This window comes from Dromiciops gliroides, chromosome 5, assembly GCF_019393635.1.
Source record: "Dromiciops gliroides isolate mDroGli1 chromosome 5, mDroGli1.pri, whole genome shotgun sequence".
NCBI lineage: Eukaryota > Metazoa > Chordata > Mammalia > Microbiotheria > Microbiotheriidae > Dromiciops > Dromiciops gliroides.
Window position 1 is genome coordinate 198,353,225 of NC_057865.1, and position 18,870 is coordinate 198,372,094.

Below are 18,870 nucleotides of genomic sequence, written 5' to 3' on the forward strand. Positions count from 1 at the left end.
CAAGCACAGGGTTGTGAATGCATCTGTAGGTCAGAGGACAATGATTGGTTGAAAGGTCAGCAGGTCACAAAAGAGAGAACTATCTGACCAGTGACCAAACTAGCTTAAGATGCTATAAGAAAGGCAGTTGCACTTGTTGCCAGGCAACACTAAGGCTTGTGATGCAATGTATGTATAGTTTGTATTTAAGCTCATATATTGGTATATATTGTTGCACTTGTCAACCGCAATTGCATATTTTCTGCTTTCTATTTTTTTATTTCGATGTTGATGATTGTGTTATGTATGTATTATGCATGTACAATTCAGCTATGCATTTTTATTGCTGCTTGGTGCTTATTTGCTTATGCACAGAATGTATGCATGCATCATTGCTATGTGTGCATGTGATATGTCCTGCATGTAATTTAGATGTCTTGTCATTGAAGGAACCTGTCAAACAAAGCTTTGAATTGTGCTGTTTGTTGCCTATAAGGTTAATGTGGCTATGATACAAACAGTAGTGTGGGATGATTGCCTGTGATGATGGCATCATTATCCCTGATATAGTTAATGTTGGTGCTTATGTTGCTCAGGATGTATATCTATGGTGGGGAGAGGGAGGGAAATGAATTTATCTAGTGCTTCCCCATCACAGCAATTCATCACTGTAGGGACCCAAGGGCTCTAGTAATTTGTGTGGAGGGAGAGAGATGAAATATACCTTGTGAAACCCTGGAAAGCATGGCTGCCCTGATTCTTTGTAGGAGAAAGAAAGATTGAAACCAGGGAGGCTATATGGCCCCAGATGGGCTCTGGGGCAGGAAGCAGCATCTGCATCCAGCTCCAGCTTTATATTCTTAGTTCTGCTGCCCCTGGGAGTTGGAATGTGAACCACTTAAGAGAGAGAGAGATGCTAGTAAAGCATCAGGCATATAGCTGTTCTTTGTGTGGACCCCTGATTTCATTAGTTTAGGGAATAACCAGTGAGGAACGTCCTCCACTGGTACAGATTCACACATTCTCTGACATGTATAATCTGAAGAGAGCAATAAGAAGTGAAGTGACATAACCTCATACACAGTCAGTAGATGTCAAAGGTAGGACTTGAACCCAGGTCTTCCTAACCTCAAGGCCAGCTCTGTATCTACTAGGCTATTCTGCCTCTTGGTACATAGTAGGCATTTAGTAAATACTTATTGTTTGGTTGCCTGATTAATCACTATCAGGATGACTGCTGTCCTGGCTTTCAGTAGACCAGAGGTGTCAAACTTGTTATCCAAGATGAGGCCAGCAAAACTCCCAAGTGCAGGGAACTAGATTAAAAATTTAATTAGGAAATGTTTAACAAAAATTTAAAATACAACACAACATAGATAATGTTAAATAGTGGTTTTCTAAGTCAATATGTAGGGCAGCTAGGTGGCAAAGTGGATAGAGTTCCAGGTCTAGAGTCAGGAAGACATGAATTCAAATTTGGCTTCAGACACTTACTAGCTGTGTAACCATGGGCAAGTCACTTCACCCTGTTTGCCCCAGTTTCCTCATCTGTAAAATGAGCTGGAGAAGGAAATGGCAAATCACTTTAGTATCTTGGCCAAGAAAACCCCAAATGGGGTCACAAAGAACCAGAAATAACTGAAAGGACTGAACAACAAAAGAGTCAATAAGTAGCCCACAGAGATCTGTTTCTTTTGGGGTTTGACACCAGCAATGTAGACCATAATGGTCAGGGCTGTAGCTGCAATGGTTTCTGTTGCCATGGCCCAAAACTTGATGAGCCATTGTCTGAGACTGCCAGAAACCCACACTGTGGAGAAAAGTTATATCTGAGCAGAGGTAGAGAACGCAGAATGAGGAGGGAAGGTCATAAGTTCTAAAACTGGCAGCTGTATTCTGACTTCTGAGCTAGAAGAAGAAGATTAATTTCTCTCACCTTTTCCCTGTTTTCCCCTGGTAGAGTTCATGATCCAGAGAAGGGGTTTTAAAACCCAGAAACCCTTTTCCCTTATTATTTTCCATGAACTGGCTCATGTGGTTCTCCCCTACTATATCTAAAGATCTGGGAGGGCAAGTGGGAAGAGGTTTAGAAGATGACAGAAAATAGATATCTCCATACAAGAGCACACCATGTATTTCCTTTTGTTTTTGCTGTTTGATGAACCATGTGAACTGAGTCCTATGCACGTGGTTGGTGTTATGAACAGAGAAATGAGAGCCTGGAAAGATGGGGGGAAGGCTCTAGAAAGATAAGGGGTTCTAAGATTAAACATAAAACATAAACTGTAGGCTGTATATTTTAATACTTTGATCAGTATTCCATTTCATTCTCCTAGCTTAATTCCAGATCTACCCAGTGTCACCACTTGAAGCTGCACATTGACCATGTGTATTGTAATTGATGCATCTGCAGGATGAATACCATCTGACATGAGCAACTAGGTGGGACAATGAATAGAGTATTGGTCAGGAAGACTCATCTTCCTGAGTTCAAATCTGGCCTCAGACTCTTACTAGCTGTGTGGCTCTGGGCAAGTCATTTAACCCTGTTTGCTTCAGTTTCCTAATCTTCAAAATGAGGTGAAGAAGGAAATGGCAAGCCACTCTTTGCCAAGAAAACCCCAGATGGGGTCTGAAATGATTCAACAACAACAACCATTTGACGGTCGGTGGAGAGATTAAAACTTTTTAGGAAGGTTATCCCATGCGTAGACTGTTGTTTATCCTTTGTTCTCAAAGAGGACCAATTATATCAGGAAGGTGATGTTTTGACCTACAGATGAATTGGACTTAAGTGAGACAGGGCTGTGCAAAGTCACTAGCCTCACCCTCTCCTCCAGAGCCATCTGGGTCCAATGGCAAGATATACATCAGGATGACTAGAGATGCCCCTACCACCCCATGCATAGAGAAATTCTGATAAGACCCCTAGGATAGTGGTTCAAGTAAAGCACACCATTGTGAGAAATTCAGATATCATACTAATGGAGAATTAATGTAGTGACCTATTGTCTTTCTATAGTCTTAAACAAAATAGCACTCAAGCCCCACAACTAGGAAATCAAAGGAATGTGGGTGTCAAAATGACTATTGCTATTTTACAGACAAGGTGACTGAGGTTCATAGAAGGTCACAAGGTCACAGAGCTAGTAAGTAGCAGAGACAGGATATGAACCAAGATCCAAGCTCCTGACAATGTATCAAGCTGCTATCCCATCACCTCCAAGTTCTCATGGATGTTGATGCCATCACCCTAGAGAAAGCCCATGGGAAGAGGGGCGGACAGACAGGAGGAAGACAAAAGGAGGGAGGAGGAAGTGTGACTGCCCCATTTTCCTGGTATATCTAGGCTATGGCCTCTGGGAAATAAGCAGCGCTTCCCAGTTTAGCAACATCAAATTTCAAGCTGATGAGTTCCTGGGGCCAGGGCCCGGCAGCAAAAGGCAATAGGGAGAGAAGCTGGGCTTGCTTCATTAGAATGCAGCAGGTGTGGCCACCCTGTGCTTGGGATGTCGGTCACGGTCGCCAGGAGGCTAAAAATAGACTGTGTCAATTGCACACTCTCTCTATCAGGAGGCAAGAGTCACCTCTAAAGCTGATTCAGAGCATTGGCAATGCTTGCAGAGGAGACTGACCCCGATATCCATTCGATTATTTAAATGTATTTAAAAAGAAAAAAAAGAATGACCTCGTTGTTCTGATCTGTCAAGGTCACAGATACCTGCAAGACCTGTTCAACTCCTTCTTTGCAAATATCTCAGTCTGGACCACAAGGATTTTCTGTCACTCTGCAGGATTTTCAGGTCTCCCTGCTTTTCTCTCATTTTTCCATCTTCCTCCCTTACAACACAGGATGACCACATACACACACACACACACACACACACACACACACACACACACACACACACACACACACACACGCTGATGAGGTGCTTGCCCTATCATCTATAGTAGAATTTTCCCTTTGAATACTTTTCCAGGCAGGAATAGCATACAGAAATCCAGAAAATTCTGCCCAGTGGTTCTGACATCTTGAGATTTGACTTTGTAAAGGTTGTCACATACATCAGGTCATATCCTAATAGCAGGGATGTGCTGAAGCCAGCTCACAATGGCCCTGGAGACCAAATGGTTAAATTTTCAGTGTAAGCATTTGCCCCTGGAAATTGGTAAATGCTAGAAATCAGTGCCTTATTTATTGCTTTGTTGGTTGTCTGAATTTAAGGAACTAATGGAGAAAATGTTTATAATGTAGATTAAAATTAAAACTGTGTACTATGTGTGTATGCATAGGTGTACATACGTATATGTACATATGCACACATACATACATAGACGTATGGAGATATAGAGAAAGATTGACATAGATATAAATATTGTTGATGCTCAGTCATTTTTCAGTCATGTCCATCTTTCCATGACACCATTTGGGGTTCTCTTGGAAAAGATACTAGAGTGGTTTGCCATTTCCTTCCTCCAGCTCATTTTACAGATAAAGAAATTGAGGCAAACAGGGTTAGGTGAATTGTCCAGCATCACACAGCTAGTAAGTGTCTGAAGCCAAATTTGGACTCAGGAAGATAAGTCTTCCTGACTCCAGGCCCAATGCTTTATCCACTGCATCATTTAGCTGCTCTGGATATAAATATAGATATATATTCCCCCACAAGAGAACTCATTGTTAAACATTTACTAGCACACAGGAAAGAAAAATATTCTTAGTTACATTTATATGCTGCTTTATGGTTTACAAAGTGCTTTCCTTCTCTAACATTTAGGGCCCTTGTTACAATCACAATAACTCCGTGAAGCAGGTAAAGGAAGTAGTATCATTGCTAGTTTATAGATAAGAAAATGGAGTATGAAAGCTATGAAGTGATTTGACCAAAGTCGCACACCCAGTAAGTGGTAGGGCCAGAATCCATTTTCAGGCCTGGTGTTCTTTCCAATTCAACTTGTGCATATTTTGCCATCATTTCCCTATTATAGTATAAGCTCCTTGAAAATAAGGATTGTTTTGTTTATTACATTTGTATTCCCATTGCCTAGCACATCATAGGAGCCTAATAAATGTCTGTTGATTGATTGACCACTTGATTAATGATCAGTCATATTTATGTGGCGCTTCACAAAATATTGGCCTTATAGTCACCCACACTGGGTAGGCAATTCCAGTATTATTCCCATTTTATAAAGCCAGCTGGTATTCAAAGTGGTCATATAAGTTGTCCAAAGTCATAATCCAGTATAGAACAAAGCCAGGACTTCTTGGGTCCAAACCAACTATAACATACTACCTGATGCCTTCCACATATCTGACCCTTGCCCTTTTAGTTCCCACAAGTCTGAGAACCTTGAGCACATATCCATTGCATATATAGGCAGCAGAGCAAAACAGAGATTCTAAAGAGATCCTGGAAATGGAGTGGGTAGGTAACCTGCATCTGCCTGATGACCTGTGGTGAATGTGTATTTGGTGTAAATACACCAAATTTGGTGTAAATGCCACCAAAAACCTGGCTGTTTGGTCAGAAAACCTGGGCTCCGAATCCTGACAATCACTGTCCCATAGCACTGAGAAAGTCATTTAACATTCTTAAGCATTAGTTTCCTCTAGTTGTAAAATGTGAGTACAAAAATATGGATGCAAAAACTTACCTACTTCAGAGCAAAGTTACACGGATCAAATGAGAGAATGTATATAAAGTGTTTTCGCAAACCATAAAGTATTAGGTATATAGCTATGCATATGTATCAGATTGTTATTGTTATTATATGCTTCCAAGGAGAATGGAGGGAGTAAAATGGGTCTGAGTCCCTGGAGACTCTCCCCAGAGGCTCAGCGTCCTAGGTATCTCACTGATCTGCTGGGTAACGGCATTTAACTATTAGAATAGAGAGAAAGAAAATAAGCATTTATATAGCACCTACTCTGTGCCAAGCACTGTGCTAAATGCTTTACAAATATTGTTTCCTTTGAGCTTCACAAAAACCCTGGGGGGGGGGTAAGTATTATTATTATTATCCCTACTTTACAGTTGAGGAAATTGAGATAAACAGAGCTTGAGTGTCTTGCCCAGGGTCATCATGCTAGTAAGTGTCTGAGGTTGGATTTGAACTCAGGTCTTTCTGACTCCAGGTCCAGTGTTCCATCCACTGTGCCACCTAGCTGCCATCTAGAAGAAGAAGAGATAGGTTCTATCTACAAGGTGACAGTAGACAACTCGGATCAGCCCTAAAATAGCAACAATCCCTTTGCTTCCTCCAGCCTCTCTCTAAATGCCACAGACTTCTCTTTGATCCCCTGATCTATGGCATTAAAAATCAATTTACGGGGGCAGCTAGATGGCGCAGTGGTTAAAGCACTGGCCCTGGATTCAGGAGTATCTGAGTTCAAATCCGGCCTCAGACACTTAACAGTTACTAGCTGTGTGACCCTGGGCAAGTCACTTAACCCCCATTGCCCCGCAAAAAAAAAAAAAATCAATTTACCCTTAAATACAGCCCTAATGGTGTAAATAATGGGCCTACCAAGATTAATTTTTTTTTTTTTTTTTTTTAGGCAATGGGGGTTAAGTGACTTGCCCAGAGTCACACAGCTAGTAAGTGTCAAGTGTCTGAGGCCGGATTTGAACTCAGGTACTCCTGAATCCAGGGCCGGTGCTTTAACCACTGCGCCATCTAGCTGCCCCCCCCAAGATTAAATATTTTTAAAAGAGCCTCATCATCCATCATGAAATGAAAGACAAATTCTGACTTCCTCTTTGCTTTCCACCTTGACACCCCCCTCCCCTCCCCCCCCCCCGCCACACACACACATACACAGAGTCATACTACTTTAATGTCATGGAAAGAACACAGTATTTGAAATCAGAATGCCTAGCTTCAAACCCTGCCTCTGTCACTCATTACCTTCATTTGAATTCTTTGGGTCTCAGTTTATTCATCTATAAAATGAAAAGGTTGGATCAATTCTAAAGTACATGCCCAGACAGCAGTATACCTATGCATCCATATTTGAAATGATCAGGACCCATTTGACAGGTGGGGAAACTGAAGTCAAGAGAGATAGCTATGGTTCTCAAGGTCAAAGAGCAAGGTTATCTGTGGAGCTAACTGGCATCAGGCAACAAGCAAACAAACCGGGAAACAGTAAGAAAGGAAGAGGGAGGAGGGAGGACAAGGAGGGAAGAGAGGAAGGTAGAAGGAGGCAGGTAAAACCATAGAAGAGAGGAGGGTAGAAGTAAAGGGAAGACAAGGAGGGAGAGGGAAGAGAGGAGGAGAGGGGAGGAGGAGGACAGAGGAAAGGAAGCCTGTTCACTGCACCAAGCTGACTGAAGCCAACACGAGCCAATGAGTCTATAAATGGCTCCTGCTGGCACCAGCCCAAGCTGTAAAAATGATTTCCCTCAGAACAAGAGGCCCTTCCAACAGAGCCAAAAAAACATTCCTCCTTCTCCAAATGTCAAAAGAACTTTTTTCTAAACCAGTCCTCACATCCCTACAAAAAGCCAAACAGATAGGCAGGATGACCACATCAAAACCTGGCCTGGAAGTTAGGAAGGAAGGATCCAAGACCAGATGTATGACCTTGGACAAATCACTCCATGCCTTTGCATTAGTCATCTTCTCTATAAAACAGCAAGCTGGACCAAGGAAGTGATAATCAGACCATGTTGGGTTTGGGGTGCCACATTATAGAAAGGACATAGATAAATCAAAAGACAGCATCCATCTCTAGGTCTGTGATTCTACAAACAGCCTGCTACTATATGATAGCCTTGTGGTGGGTACAGGGGACAGAAAGACAAAAAGAGTTCCTGCCTTCAAGGAGTTTATGGTCTAATGATGTTATATGTGTCAAATTAACTATTAATATAGGTTATATTATTTGCATATATTAATTATGCTATATATTATTTCATTTATGTTGATTAGTTATATTATATAAATTATTTCTATGTTATAGTTATACATACAATTATTTATGTTATATTATAGCATATTTATGTATTTTATTGTTTATGTATGGTGTAATTGTTATATACTACAGTAATTATATATGTATTGTTATTTATGTTATATTGTACTGCATATATCATCTTATTTATGCTAATATATTTATATATATTGCATTAATTACATTATATTAACTATACAAGTTGTATTGTATATTATTTATATATGTTATATTAATATTGTCATATATGTTATTTATATCTAGCTATATATTTCTTATATGTTATATTCTCCCAATAAGCTCTTTGAGGGCAGGAACTCTTTTTGTCTTTTTATCTTCTGTACCTAACATAAGACTTTGCATACAAATAGATATAAAGTAATTTGGAGGTGGGGATCAGGCAAGGCCTTGTGTAGGAAGTACCACCTAAGCTGAACCTTGAGCAAGTTAGGGATCCCAAGTGGCAAAGTGGAAGAAGGAGAGCCCTGCAGCAATGCCTGGAAAGCCATACAAAGACATGGAGGTGGGAATTGGAATGTCCAGTTTGGGGAACAACAAGTAGAACAGACTGGACCAAGGAGTCAGAATTTGAACCTAGATCTTCCAGTTCTAAGTCTTGTCATTTTCCCACTAGATCACACTGCCTCCTTTGCTGTATAGAGATTTTTCAAGTTAATATCTCTGCAGTGCTGAAGGATACTTTCAAATGGCTAGATGTCTGTCCTGTTCTACCTTGATGGAGAACACCTGCCTTAAATCAAAGGGGTATTGCACCCACACTGCATTCCCTTTCAGTAATTGCTGGGAAAGAACTTATTCTATTTGTTGGGCCTGACCTATTTTTTAAAATAAACTGGGACTGTTTTCCAGCTATTAGTCACTTTTCTCCCAAGCCTCCACATATTAAATTCCCTTCTTATATCCTCTGATATTTTGTCGGAGAGAGATGTCAGGTTAATTGGATATTTGGCTCCTGGTTCTTCCTCCTTAATGGGCTTAAAGAGCACACTTCCCCACGTTCTTGTCTGTCCCTCCCTTTTTCCACTCCCCTCTACTCTTCCAAAGGCAGGAGAGGCCGCTTTTTTCACTAGGAACTTAGGCAAGGTTACAAAATGCCCCAATGTTTTTCATCTTCCCTCGGTATGCAGATGTACAGAATGAGCCTGGTGTTTTCTCCCATCTCCCCTTTCCCCCACTCCACTAAAAATTTGAAGAAGCTTCAATTTCAGGTTTTCCAATCAGTCATAAACTGCTAAAGAAAGTGATATTTACAATGCCCTCACTCCCTGTATTCTCTGCTACTAATCTTTGGGTCTCTATAAAAGCTTCATTCTCCCTGCCCCTCCCTCCCTCCCTCCCTCCTCCTCCTCCTCCTCCTCCTTCTCTCTCTCTGTCTCTCTGTCTCTGTCTCTGTCTCTGTCTCTGTCTCTGTCTCTCTCTCCCTTAAAAGCATTATTCATCTACTCTTTGAGTTTCTGAAATGTCACCACTTTAGGCCTCTTGGAGCATGGGTCTCTTCTGTACTCCCCCCAGGCTTCATAGTTTGCTACACTTTAGCACTTGGTTAGAAAAAGATACTTAAAGACCCAGAGGATGGAAGATGTGGAAGGACCTCAAGCATTCTCCCATCCACTTCCCTCATTTTATAGGTGATGAGATTGTGGTCCTGATCCCTAACTGCTTCAAATATTTGTATGTCTAACCTAGACCAAAGCTGCTTAAACTGTGGGTCAAGACCCCATATGGAGTCACATAATTGAATGCAAGGGTCATGAAAAATTTGGCAGTAAATGTTTGATTTGTATGCCTATTTTATATACCTATATACCCAGTCACGTAAAAATTTCTTGGGCTAAAAGGGATTGTGGTTGGAAAAAGTTTAAGAAGCCCTAATCTAGACTATAAGCCCCTTGAAGACAGGATCTGTATCTTATATTTTGTATCTCTTAAAATGTCTGACATAGGCCTTTATGGCATGTAGTTAGTGTATGTATAGTTGTACCCTTTAACTTGCCCTTTGCACACATGAGGGACAGCTGGATGGCACAGTGGATAGAGTGCTGGGCCTGAAGTCAGAAGACTCATGTTCCTAAGTTCAAATCTGTCCTCAGACACTAGCTGTGTGACCCTGGGCAAGTCACTTCACTCTCTTTGGTTCAGTTTCCTCATCTGTAAAAGGAGCTGGAGAAGGAAATGGTAAATCACTCCAGTATCTTTGCCAGGAAAACCCCAAATGTGATCACGAACAATTGGGCACAACTGAAAGTGACTCAGCAACTTACACATGTAAGTGGGTTATAATCTACTTATTTTTATTTTATTTGTTCAATCTTGTTAGTGTCTCCATTTCAACAAATTTCTAGTGATTAAAAAACAATAATAGTAGAAGGAATAGTACCTGTCTTTCCACTGGTACAAATGAAAACAACTCACAGTTAAGTTTACAAAGCTGTCCTTTCCTATTCTCCCCCTACTCCCCAAATTTCCTGGCACAAAGTTTTTGTTTATGTCAAGCTGAAATCTGTCTCTACAATTTCTGCTGCCTGGCACTCAGGCTTTGATTGGTGAGCTTTCACATTACCCACTCCTGAACCCTAGTGAAACATGACACCTTCCAATCATCTCTATGTCCCTCTCTTCTTTCCAACACTAGCTGTTTATGTTGTGTTTTGTTATTAGAATGAATATAAGGTTCTTGATTATGGGAACTGTCTCGCTTACTTGTATTTGTTCCTTCAGTGCTGTAACATAGTAAGCACTTAATAATGCTTATTCATTCATTCATTCATTCATTCATTCATTCATTCATCCATTCATTTCACTTCTGCCCCACTGAGACCAAATGAAAATGAGCTAGTCCCTTTCATTGTGACAACCTTTCAAGTACAAGTATCATAGAATTTTTAGAATTAGGAGTAACCTTACAACTCATCTAGTGTACTTCTATCATTTTATAAAAGAAGCTATGACCCAGAGAAGGGGCTCAATTTATCCAAAGTCACACAGCTGGTAAGAGACAGACCCAGGATTCAAACACAGATATTGTAACTCCAAATGATTATATCATGTTGCCTGTTGTATCCTCCCTTCTCTCTAGACTCATATTTTTTCTGACTCTCAGTACAATGTTCTTTCCAATTCTCATTAAGACTCTACTTGAAAACCTCCAATGTCAATAAACTCTGGAAGTTTTCTATTCTGTAGGCTAAACAGCTTCAGTTCCTTCAATTGATCTTCCTGTGATAATATTTTCAGATTGCTCACCATCTTAAAATAGGAAACAACAGTTAACTGATGTGGGAGTCATTTCCAAGTCAGCTGCCTATGTACAATCAGAACATTAACTTCCTAGAGCAAAGATCAAAATTCCAAATCAGAAAAAAGAATGAAAATGGGAAGGATTTGACATTAAATTTAAAAAATTCTAACAACATTTTTAAATGAAGTTGTAAAATGGAGAAATAAATAAAAGACAGACATCAATATAAACTTAACTATGTATTCAGGAAAACCTAAGTGGATGAAGAATGGCTATTGTGCAGACCATGACATGCAGTACCATAAACAATCCATAGAGTTGATCTATCAAAGCAACAAGGCAAGGAAACAAGAATTTTTTTCATTAAATGATTATTATGTGCCAGAAACTGTTCTAATAACTTAGGTATACCAATATGAACAAAAAAGATGATCCCTGTCTTCAAGGAATTTACATTCTAAGGGGTAGAATCATGAGAAAAAAGCTGGGGAAGGGGCCAATTAGTACCCACAATGATATTGAAGAACCTATGTCATGTGCAAAAACAGTGCATGATTGATAAACTGGGCCCAGAATTACACACGAGGAGAAGAATTTATTGTTTTATATTTGGGAAATTATGAGGTGTTTTTAATGAGCCCCACGCTTATACCTTGAACAAAGGTCAAACTTTTTAACACAAGTATTCTTCTGGTGATGCTGCATGATGGTAAAGCATGCTACTGAACAATTAAGGTTACAAGTCATCCAAAAAGCCATGGAGAAAGGTGGATATCTATAGGCGACAACATATTAGCAGTGGAGAATTGTGTGAGAAAAGTAGAATCAAATATATTGTCAAAGAAATATATAACTGAGAGAGGAAGTGGACTAGTCATGTACCAAGAGTGAGATATGGACAGCTCACATGCTCCATCAGTACACAATCAAAAGATTCTAAAGAAAGACTTTTTTATGTGGGGTAGAAAATCTATGAGAACATAGAATAGAGTGACATAAAATGAGAAGACATGAATGGTCTGTGATCTGATACCTGGAAACAAATATCCACATTAGTAAAATAACAAATTCAGGCTTCATTTTCTCCCTAAGTCTTTTCTTCTCTAGCTTTAGTTTCTTCAATTGATCTTGTCCCTTGTGCCTTCATTTGAAAATTCTCCATGTTAATATTCTCCCAAAATAGGGCACTCAGAACCGAATAGGGTACTCCAGATGTGATCTGAGCAGCAATACATGAGCATTGCTTCATCTCAACCAACAGCCTGCACTACTACAGTTTTGAGAGTTAATATAAAAAAGAGGAGATAAAAGAGACTCTCTATCCCAGGACATCTGACACAGTTGAAAAACAAGGAATGAATTCTGCAAATGTTAACTACATAGAGATTTAATATTTGCAAATCACTTTACCCACAATTACTCTGTGAAGTAGCTAGTAGAAGAATTGCTTTCTATATTTTAAAAGAAACTGAGGCAAGTAGTGAGTCATTGATTTGGCCAGGATAATGCAGGTAGTAAGTGGAAGAGCCAAAGATAGCCAGAACTCAAACACAGTCCCTCCACTAGACCATGCTGCCTTTGCAAAAAACAAAGATGAATATTGTAGGCTTGTCAGGTGGCTTATTTCCCAACAGTAGCAAGAAATCGTACAGAGTTCATTTACATTCCACAAGGGCCAGTGAAATGCAGAGATAATGGACTCCATTTAAAGAAATCACTTGGTGTCCATATGGGAAAGTAGGTCAGCAATTATAGAATTTTTTGGCATAAGAGGGCATCCAGAGTTCATCTAGTTCATTCCCCTGCCTTCAACGGGTAGAAACCTTAGAATGTTAGAAATGGAAGGGACCTTAAAAATCTATTTAGGGGGCAGCTGGGTGGCGGGGTGGATAAAGCACTGGCCTTGGATTCAGGAGGACCTGAGTTCAAATCCAGCCTCAGACACTTTACTAGCTGTGTGACCCTGGGCAAGTCACTTAACCCTCATTGCCCTGCAAAAAAAAAAATCTATTTAGTCCAATTTCCTCATTAAGCAAATAAAGAAACTGAGGCTTATGGGGAGTGATTTACCCACTTTGTTTCTCATGTTGAATAAGTATCACTCACAGACTGACATTTAATGGAATAGCTAAAAGATTCATGAATACACCTTTAGACTCAATGGGTTCTGTATAACTTAGCCAGTATATTCTGAGGTAGTAGGAACAGCTGAATAACTGACTCTCTTAATAATCAGGGGAATCCCAGAGCAAAACTCCAGGTACTCCTTTGGAGATAGAACCAAGAAGTCATTTTCCCTAAAGGAAATTGACTTTCTTTGTCTTTCTTCCTCAGGGAGCATAAGACAGCCTTATCACAGAGTAGAGAGAGTAGCAGGAAAAATGGAGAACACAGTACAGCATATAGAAGAATGTTATAAGAAATCAGAAAAAATAAAGACTGTGTTTGGCCATGTAGCAACTCACTTGACGACCTTGAGCAAGTCTTAAAATCAGAGGATCCAAGGATCTAGAGAAGTGACCTTAGACATCATTTAATCCAGATGTGTCAAGCATGAGGCCCACAGAACTCCCTGGCATCACCTGGAATCAGATTAAAATGTACTTGGGAAATGTTTAACAAAATAAATAAAAATACAACACAAGATGAAAAATGTTAATTTATGGTATCTCATGTCAATATATATCCCAAAGGGATCCATTTCCATTTGAGTTTGACACCATTAATTGAACCCAACACCTCTTAATTTGCAGATGTGAAAATGGAGACCCAGGAAGAGGAAATGGTTTGCCCAAGATCACATAGGTAACAACTAGACAAGTTTCACTTCAAATGCAGATCTTCTAACTCCAAACCTTTTGTTCTATATCCACTCCACTCCACTGTTCCTCATCTCTACAGTTCCCCCCTCTTTGATATTATCATTACTGCCCGTGCCACCTTTCTAGAGAAAGCCCCACTGCAAGCTACCCCCTCTTCCCTCTGAGCAATTGCTCCAACACATCTTCAGTGTAGGCAGCTTCTGCAAATTCCAAACGACAGAGAATCTCATAGCAAAGTCTAACGATAATAGTAACAACAACAACAACAACAACAAGAACAACAGGAGCTAGCATTTACATGGTGCTTTGAGGCTTGCACAGTGTTGTACATTATTGCATTTAATCATAACTTTTTATCTCATTTGATCATAACTGCCAGTGATAATTAGTAAGATGACAGACTGGCCAGATCTGTATCCTGGGAGATAAACCTGCTCCAGGCACTTTACAAATCATGGCTTAACTCATCTATCCGATCAAGGAAACAAAGAGGAAATAACACAATCGTTTCAAAATAAATCCTTTCTTCTTTCTTCATATCTCCAAGGCCCCCTCAATGCCCTGAATAAAGCATTCTGTCAATTGTCTTGCCCAGAAATCCCTCATCCGTGATCCCACAATTCTAAACTGGGACAAAAAGGATAACACTCAGATTGAACATGGAATATTGAAATGTGCTGTTACCAAAAAATCATCTTGTCCAAACTTCACCATTTTATAGATGAGGCAACTGGGGTCCAGAGACAAGAAGCAATATGGCCTAAGGTCACTATAGGGAGGTATTGGCAGCTATAGGAATAGAACCCTACTCTCATCGACTTTGGTGATGATCTAGCCTTGACTTTCTTGACATTTTGTATCACGGACCCCTTTGGCAATCTGGTAAAGCCTGTGGGTACCTTGAAATAATGTGTGTGTTTTTAATAACTGAAAGTAATGCTAAATTTCAGTTAGAGGTTAGTGAAAATAAAGATGCAATTTTTCCCATCCAAATTCACTGATTCTGTGGATCCCAGGTTAAGAACCCTTCATCTAAATCAGTCCCATCATTTTATAGATGAGGAAGCTGAGGTCAAGAAGCCACTCGCCCAAGATTACATTGTGGTAAGTGGTAGAGTTAGCCTTTGAACAAAGATCTTTTTTTTTTTTTTAGTGAGGCAATTGGGGTTAAGTGCCTTGCCCAGGGTCACACAGCTAGTAAGTGTTAAGTGTCTGAGGCCGGATTTGAACTCAGGTATACTCCTGACTCCAGGGCCGGTGTTCTATCCACTGCGCCATCTAGCTGCCCCTGAACAAAGATCTTTTAATCCCAGATTTGAAGTCCTTTCCATTATATCATTATTGCCTGACCCACAAAAACAGAACCTAGACAGGACCATCTCTTACCTATAACTTATGCATTAGTTAGTATTTGGTTAAATAGTACATGCTGGGTATTTTTCTCTCCGGAGCTCTATACTGCCTGCCCCAAGTAGGAAAATGGAAGGGGAAGGAGATCCTTCGGAAGGAAGCAGAAAAGATGCTGTCAATCACTGATCCTTTCTGGGATCAGAACCTAGAAACAAAAGAGGCTTATGTGTCACTGGGACTCCTGTGATACTGCTATGTTTTCACTGGGGCAAATACCATAGCCCTGAGCACAGACCTGTAGTAATGAGAACAAAACTCATATTTGCATAGGGTTTTATGGTTTACAAAGTCTCTTCCAAGGACCTTATTAGGTGGGTAATATTCATACCAAGTTAACTCAAAGGCATAACTTACTATTCCAAGTACAATTTCATAATTTTTATTAGCAATATACAAGTATTATTAGCTCCATTTTACAGAAAAGAATACTGAGGCTCAAGAAATTTAAATGTTTTTTTCCTATGATCAAACAGCTAATGTCAGACCCTAAATTCAAACCCAGTTCTCTTAATTCAAAGTCCAGTCCTCTTTTCTCTACCCTTTTGCCTTTTACTACCCCATGGTCTCTATATATTTGTGCACATCAAGAGCAACCAAGATTAACGTGACTGTTGGAATACTGTAACTTGGCTTGACCTCATGGATTTCAACTGATTCCACACTCTTCTAGCCTCAGCTTTCACAAGCAGTCACCCAATCCATTCAGAAGTAACAGACAAGTACACAGTTTGTAGACTGGCTGTTTCAAGCATTTTCACTGGCTATTACCCATGCTTGGAAAGTTCTCACTCTTCATCTCCACCTCCTCACTTCCTTGTCTTCCTCCAAATCTCAACTAACGTCCCACATTCAGCAAGAAGCCTTTTGTAGTGCACCTCCCCCTGAGCTTACCCCCAATTTATCATGGCTAGATGGATGGATATGTATATATGTATATAGATACAGATATATCTTATTTGTGCATAATTATTTACATGTTGTCTTCCCCGTTCAAATGTCAGCTCCTTGCAAGCAGACTATCTGACCCATAGTAGATGTTAAGTACAAGTTGACTTAAATACTTGTTGACTCACTTGATATTAGATAGATAGATAGATAGATAGATAGATAGATAGATAGATAGATAGATGGATAGATGGATAGATAGAGGTAGACAAATAGATAGGTTTACGTCTTCTATGTGTACATATATAGATATTGATCTATACATACATATACGGCTATGTGTATGTCTACATTGAGGCATGAATCATTAAACTTCATAACCTTAAAAGAAACAAAATGACAAGAACTCTGAAAGGGCAATAAAAAGCACATGGTGACTATAAGCAGGTTGTACCATTTTCCAATGATGATTTCTGGATCAGAAGTGCTTAAAAGACATTATCCAAGAAATGTGCAATGAGAAAAGCAAGTGAAGGGCAACTAGGTGGCACAGTGGATAAAGCACCGGCCATGGATTCAGGAGGACCTGAGTTCAAATGCAGCCTCAGACACTTGACACTTACTAGCTGTGTAACCCTGGGCAAGTCACTTAAACCTCATTGCCCCACAAAAAAAAAAAAAAAAAAAGGAAAATAAAAAGAGAGAAAAGCAAGTGAGCCAGTCATGTAAGAAGAGTATAGGACAATAAATGGACAGCTCTATTAAATATTTTTAAAACTACAAAGTTTTAAAAATCGATGTGAAAATTTGTTTATACATGTAATTTGTATAATGAAATATACTAAATAATGAAAGGAAGGAAGGAAGGAAGGAAGGAAGGAAGGAAGGAAGGAAGAAAAAGAAAGAAAGGAAGGAAGGAAGGAAGGAAGAAAGAAAGAAAGAAAGATTTTTATAACTAAAGAATTATATGGAAATGTTTTACATGATTGCACATATATAACCTGTATCAGATTGCTTAGTGTCTCAGAGAGGGGGGTGATAGAATTTGAACCTCAAAACTTTTTAAAAATAAGTGTTAAAATTGTTTTTACATGTAATTGGGGAAAAATAAAATATAATTTAAAATAAAGAAACAAAAGAATTCAGTGCTCGTGAATCCTCAATGGAAAATTTATGAAAAGACACAGACGAGGATTCCACAAGTTCAGAGTGCTGGGATGGGTTGTAATCAGAACTAGGAAAAGGAGCACTGGCATACCTCATTTTATTTAGCTTCACTTTATTGTGCTTCATGGTGTATGGTTTTTTTCTCACAAATTGAGGGTTTGTGGTTACACTGCATTGAACAAGTGTAAAAGGACCATTTTTCCAACAGCATGTGCTCTTATCTTGTCTCTGTGTCCCAGTTAGGTAGTTCTTGCAATATTTCAAACTTTTTCATTATTATTTTATCCTTATGGTAATCTATGATGAGTGTACTTTGGTGTTACTATTGTAATTGTTTTAGGGCACCCATATGAGATGACAAACTTAAATGATAAATATTATATGTGTTCTGACTGCTCCACTGACTTGGCTGTTTGCCCGTCTCTCTTCCTCTCCTCGGGCCTTCCTATTCCCTGAGATACAACAACATTGAAATTAGGCCAGTTAATAACCTTACAATGGCCTCTAAGTGTCCAAGTGAAAGGAAGTGTCAAACCATGTAGCAAGCTTTCATCATTGTCTTATTTTAAGATACTGCCACAGCTACCCCAACCTTAAGCAACCACTACCATGACCAGTCAGCAGCCATCGACATCAAAGCAAAAACCCTCCGCCAACAAAAAGATAATGGCTCACTGTAGGCTCAGAAGATGGTTAGCAATTTTTAGCAATAAAATATTTTTAAGTAAGGCATGTTCATTTTTTAGACGTAATACTATTGCATACTTAATAGGCTACAAGACAGTGCAAACATAATTTTTATATACACTGGGAAACCAAAAGATTCATGTGACTGATTTTATTGCGATATTCACTTTATTGTAGTACTCTAGAATCAAACCCACAATATCTCCAAGGTATGCCTGCACCAAGGTATAGAGGTTATACATATGTTATACAGTAGAGATATGCTTATGTCACCTTGGTCCAAATATAGACTACATCCCTAAAATGAGATCTCTTTGAAATGAAAAATTATACATTCATAAAATTTAAAAACCCCAATTATAGGACATGCTCAGGTTTTAGAGAAGCCAGATTTAGAAGAACAGAGCTATTGGGCCAATATATTCATATATGTGTGTATAAACAGAATATATATTTACATAAATACATACAAATATTATGAAATAGGAGGGGGGCTTCCCCCACATAGAAGAAACTGCAGGGCCTGCTTTTGGAAAGGCATGATGATGTATAATGGAAGGACTTCGGAGAGATCAGAAGCATGTAAAGGCATTTTCTAACTGGTCTGGCTTTGCTGACTACATGGAGAAGAGTCTCTTTGATTAGCTATAGACCCAGAAATGGGGAAACTTCAAAATAATATTTATCTATCTAGGGTC

The 18,870-nt window shown here is 39.4% G+C and overlaps 1 protein-coding gene across 5 annotated transcripts in view; it reads right to left on the reverse strand.

Annotated features, from left to right (window-relative positions):
* Window positions 1–18,870, reverse strand: part of PRMT8 (protein arginine methyltransferase 8) — a 172,204-nt gene that overhangs the window by 127,255 nt on the left and 26,079 nt on the right. Inside the window, exon 2 of one of the 5 annotated variants that reach the window (XM_043969037.1) lies at window positions 13,667–13,783. The exons of the other annotated variants lie outside the window; for them this stretch is intronic. The gene's annotated coding sequence lies outside the window, so the exon portion shown is untranslated. The remainder of the gene's footprint in view (window positions 1–13,666; window positions 13,784–18,870) is intronic. 5 annotated transcript variants of the gene reach the window in all.